Consider the following 6,011-nt stretch of genomic DNA (forward strand, 5'->3'; position numbering starts at 1 on the left):
ATCTCTATGGTCTCTAGATGAGTCTCAGATTCCTTAGGTTCCTCAGAGGGAAGCTTCTTATTGATCACTGGACGTCCCAGGAGGTCTTCCTCCTTGGGATTCATCCTTCTCCTCTCTTGTGGGTTTGGCCATGGTAATTAATTCAATGGCCTTGCACTCTCCTTTTGGATTCTCTTCTGTATTGCTTGGGAGAGTACTAGGAGGGATTTCAGTGATCCTTTTACTCAGCTGGCCCACTTGTGCTTCCAAATTTCTAATGGAAGACCTTGTTTCATTCATGAAACTCACAGTGGCCTTAGATAGATCAGAGACTAAATTTGCTAAGCTAGATGGATTTGGCTCAGAATTCTCTGTCTGTTGCTGAGTGGATGATGAAAAAGGCTTGCTATTGCTAAACCTGTTTCTTCCACCATTATTAAAGCCTTGTTGAGGCTTTTGATCCTTCCATGAGAGATTTGGGTGATTTCTCCATGATGGATTGTAGGTGTTTCCATATGGTTCACCCATGTATTTTAACTCTGCTATTGCAGGGTTCTTAGGATCATAAGCTTCTTCCTCAGAAGATACCTCTTGAGTACTGTTGGATGCAGCTTTCATTCCATTCAGACTCTGAGAAATCATATTGACTTGCTGAGTCAATATTTTATTCTGAGCCAATATGGCATTCATAGTATCAATTTCAAGAACTCCCTTCTTCATAGGCGTCCCATTACTCACAGGATTCCTCTTAGAAGTGTACATAAACTGGTTATTAGCAACCATGTCAATGAGTTCTTGAGCTTCTGCAGGCGTTTTCTTTAGGTGAATGGATCCACCTGCAGAAGCATCCAATGACATCTTAGCTAATTCAGACAGACCATCATAGAATATATCCAGGATGGTCCATTCTGAAAGCATGTCAGAAGGACACTTTTTGGTCAGTCCTTTGTATCTCTCCCAAGCTTTATAGAGGGATTCACCTTCTTTCTGTCTGAAGGTTTGAACATCCACTCTAAGCTTACTCAGCTTTTGAGGAGGAAAGAACTTGGCTAAGAAAGCATTGACCAGCTTATCCCAAGAGTTCAAGCTATCTTTAGGTTGAGAGTCCGACCATATTCTAGCTCTGTCTCTCACATCAAAAGGGAAAAGCATGAGCCTGTAGACTTCAGGATCTACTCCATTAGTCTTAACAGTATCACATATCTGCAAGAATTCAGTTAAGAACTGAAAAGGATCTTCAGATGGAAGTCCATGAAACTTGCAGTTCTGCTGCATTAGAGAAACTAATTGAGGTTTAAGCTCAAAATTGTTTGCTCCAATGGCAGGAATGGAGATGCTTCTTCCATGTAAATTGGAATTAGGTGCAGTAAAGTCACCAAGCATCCTCCTTGCATTATTATTATTTTCGGCTGCCATCTCCTCTTCTTGTTCGAAAATTCCTGACAGGTGCTTACTGGTTTGTTGTAATTCAGAGTCCTTTTAGGTTCTGGATCTGCTTCAACAAGAATATTCTTGTCCTTGCTCCTGCTCATATGAAAAAGAGGGATAGAAAAATAATAATAATATGGATCCTTTTTACCACAGGTATAGAGGTTCCCCTGTGTGAGTAGAAGAAAAGAAGGAGATGAGAGAGAAAGAGAATTTTCGAAAATAATTTTTGAAAAAGAGTTAGTGATTTTCGAAAATTGTTTTTGAAAAAGGTTAGTAATTTTCGAAAATTAAAAATCAAAAATTAAAATAATTAGTTAATTAAAAAGAAATTTTGAAAAAGAGGGGAGATATTTTCGAAAATTAGAGAGAGAGAGAGTTAGTTAGGTAGTTTTGAAAAAGATAAGAAACAAACAAAAAGTTAGTTAATTGAAACAAATTTTGAAAAGATAAGAAGTTAGGAAGTTAGAAAAGATATTTTGAAATCAAATTTTTGAAAAAGATAAGGTAAGAAGATATTTTTGAAAAGATATGATTGAAATTAGTTTTAAAAAAGATTTGATTTTTAAAATCATAATTAATGACTTGACTCACAAGAAATCATAAGATATGATTCTAGAACTTAAAGTTTGAATCTTTCTTAACAAGCAAGTAACAAACTTGAAATTTTTGAATCAAAACATTAATTGATGATGTTATTTTTGAAAATATGATGTAAAATTAAGAAAAAGATTTTTGAAAAATATTTTTGAAATTTTCAAAAATAACTAAAAAAATTGAAAAAAGATTTGATTTTTGAAAAAGATTTTGAAAAAGATAAGATTTTTAAATTAAAAATTTGATTTGACTCATAAAAACAACTAGATTTTAAAAATTTTTGAAAAAGTCAAATCTAATTTTCGAAATTTTAAGAGAGAAAAAGGGAAAGATTTTTTTTTTATTTTTGAATTTTTATGATGAGAGAGAAAAACAAGAAAAATGATGCAATGCATGAAAGTTATGGATCAAAACAATGAATGCATGCAAGAATGCTATGAATGTCAAGATGAACACCAAGAACACTATGAAGATCATGATGAACATCAAGAACACATTTTTGAAAAATTTTTAATGCAAAGAAAACATGCAAGACACCAAACTTAGAATTCTTTAATGCTTAGACATAAAGAATTTAGGAATGCATATGAAAAACAAGAAAAGACACAAAACATGCAAATGCAAAGATCAAACAAGAAGACTTACCAAGAACAACTTGAAGATCATGAAGAATACTATGAATGCATGAATTTTTTCGAAAAATGCAAGATGAACATGCAATTGACACCAAACTTATAACATGACTCAAGACTCAAACAAGAAACACAAAAAATATTTTTGATTTTTATGATTTTCTAATTTTTTTGTATTTTTTTTGAAAATTATTTGAAAAACAAAAATAAGGATTCCAAAATTTTTAATATGAATTCCAGGAATCTAGCATTCTTAGTCTAAAGCTCCAATCTGAGGGTTAGGCATGGCTTAATAGCCAGCCAAGCTTTAGCATATAACATCAGAGAATATACTGCTCATTACTTATCAAAGTAACTTGCCTCTATGCTGATGGTTTGGAAGCCTCAGTCCAAAAGAATTTAGACATGGCTTTATGGCTAGTCAGGCTTCAACATGTTTCATGAAACACTAGAATTCGTTCTTAAAAATTTTGAAGAAAAATATATTTTTGAAAATATTTTTTTTTTAAATTTTTCGAAAACAAAGGAGAAATTTTTGAAAGATTCTTGAAAAATTTTTTGAAAACTTTTTGAAAATAAGAAGGAAATTACCCAATCTAAGCAACAAGATGAACCGTCAGTTGTCCAAACTCGAACAATCCCCAGCAACGGCGCCAAAAACTTGGTATGCGAAATTGTTACTCAGGTTGTGAATTATTGTTCGAAATTGATTCCCTGGCGATGGCACCAAAAACAGATGCACAGAACCATGGTCTAAACATATCTTCACAACTTCGCATAACTAACCAGCAAGTGCACTGGGTCGTCCAAGTAATAAACCTTACGTGAGTAAGGGTCGATCCCACGGAGATTGTTGGTATGAAGCAAGCTATGGTCACCTTGTAAATCTCAGTCAGGCGGATATAAAATAGTTATGGAGTTTTCGAAATTAATACTAAAATAAGGATAGAAATACTTATGTAAATCATTGGTGAGAATTTCAGATAAGCGTATGGAGATGCATTCATTCCTCTGAACCTCTGCTTTCCTGCTGCCTTCATCCAATCCGTCTTACTCCTTTCTATGGCTGGCTTTATGTAAGGATGTCACCGGTGCCAATGGCTACTTTCAATCCTCTCGAAAAAATGGTCCAAATGCTCTGTCACAGCACGGCTAATCGTCTGGAGGCATCACCCTTGTCGTTGGTTGCATCCTATTCCTCTCTGTGAAAATGGTCCGATGCGCTGTCACTGCATGGCTAATCATCTTGGAGGTTCTCGATCATACTGGAATAGAATTTACTATCCTTTTGCGTCTGTCACTACGCTCAGCACTCGCGAGTTTGGAGTTCGTCACAGTCATTCAATCCCAGAGTCCTACTCAGAATACCACGGACAAGGTTTAGACTTTCCGGACTCTCATGAATGCCGCCATCAATCTAGCTTATACCACGAAGATTCTGATTAAGAGATCTAAGAGATACTCATTCAATCTAATGTAGAACGGAAGTGGTTGTCAGACACGCGTTCATAGGGAATGATGATGATTGTCACGTTCATCACATTCAGGTTGAAGTGCGAATGACTATCTTAGAAGCGAAATAAGATGAATTGAATAGAAAACAGTAGTACTTTGCATTAATCTTTGAGGAACAGCAGAGCTCCACACCTTAATCTATGGAGTGTAGAAACTCTACCGTTGAAAATACATAAGTGAAGAAGGTTTAGGCATGGCCGAGAGGCCAGCCCTCAAACGTGATCTAAGATAGCATACAACTGATCAAAGATATCTAATACAATAGTAAAAAGTCCTATTTATAATAAACTAGCTACTAGGGTTTACAGAAGTAAGTAATTGATGCATAAATCCACTTTCGGGGCCCACTTGGTGTGTGCTTGGGCTGAGCTTGAAGTCTACACGTGCAGAGGCTCTTTTTGGAGTTGAACGCCAGCTTTTGTGCCAGTTTGGGCGTTGAACTCCACTTTGCAACTTGTTTCTGGCGCTGGACGCCAGAATTGGGCAGAGAACTGGCGTTGAACGCCAGTTTGCGTCGTCTAAACTTGGGCAAAGTATGGACTATTATATATTGCTGGAAAGCCCTGGATGTCTACTTTCCAATTCAATTGAAAGAGCGCCATTTTGAGTTCTGTAGCTCCAGAAAATCCATTTTGAGTGCAGGGAGGTCAGAATCCAACAGCATCAGCAGTCCTTCTTCAGCCTCTGAATCTGATTTTTGCTCAAGTCCCTCAATTTCAGCCAGAAAATACCTGAAATCACAGAAAAACACACAAACTCATAGTAAAGTCCAGAAATGTGAATTTAACATAAAAACTAATGAAAACATCCCTAAAAGTAACTAGATTCCACTAAAACATACTAAAAACAATGTCAAAAAGCGTATAAATTATCCGCTCATCACACATCAGCAATTTTCAAACAATGAATCATGACTTAAAATCCCTTGACTAGTCCTAAGCATGCAAAATCTGTCCTTAGCTAGTGGTTTAGTAAAAATATCAGCTAATTTCTCCTCTGATTTAACAAATTGAATGCTAATATCCCCTTTTTGAACATGTTCTCTTATTGAGTGAAATTTCACTTTAATATGTTTAGTCCTAAAATGTAAAATTGGATTTTTGAAAATATTAATGGCACTCATATTATCACACAACAGGAGAATATTTTCAGCATTTAATTTGTAATCGGCGAGTTGTGTTTTTAAAAGCTGAGAACAACAAGAAGAAGCAGCTATATACTCAGCCTCTGCAGTGGATAAGGCCACTGTTGGTAGCTTCTTACTTGACCAAACATTTAATGACTTTCCAAGGAAGCAACATAGGCCTGAAGTGCTCCTTCTATCAACTCTATCACCTGCAAAATCTGCATCACAATAACCAACTGCAGAAAAATCATCAATCTTAGGATACCAAAGACCAAAATTAGATGTGCCATGAACATATCTAATGATCCTCTTAACTGCAAAAAGATGTGACTCTTTTGGTTTGGATTGGAACCTAGAACACAATCCAACACTTTGCACAATATCGGGTCTAGAGGAAGTTAAGTACATAAGAGACCTAATCATTCCTCTATACCTAGTCTCATCAACATCTTTCTCAGTTTCTCCCTTATCTAGTTTTGAACTAGGATGCATGGGAGTTCCCATAGGTTTGGCATTTTCCATACCAAATTTCTTAACTAATTCCTTGGCATACTTTTCTTGATGAATGAAAATACCTTCTTCAGTTTGTTTAATTTGCAGCCCAAGGAAAAAATTAAGTTCTCCCATCATACTCATGTCAAATTCACTTGTCATGAGTTTTCCAAATTCAGAACAAAGGGATTCATTAGCTGATCCAAAAATAATATCATCAACATATATTTGAACTAGAATGA

General features: G+C 35.7%; 1 non-coding gene across 1 annotated transcript; it reads left to right on the forward strand.

Moving 5' to 3' along the window:
• Window positions 1-891: 891 nt before the first annotated feature.
• Window positions 892-999, forward strand: LOC148550870 (small nucleolar RNA R71). The gene has a single exon (XR_015893051.1). It is a non-coding gene; the product is annotated as a small nucleolar RNA R71 (small nucleolar RNA).
• Window positions 1,000-6,011: the final 5,012 nt, after the last annotated feature.

The sequence above is a fragment of the Arachis ipaensis genome, chromosome B7, assembly GCF_059453495.1.
Source record: "Arachis ipaensis isolate K30076 ecotype BB chromosome B7, ASM5945349v1, whole genome shotgun sequence".
NCBI lineage: Eukaryota > Viridiplantae > Streptophyta > Magnoliopsida > Fabales > Fabaceae > Arachis > Arachis ipaensis.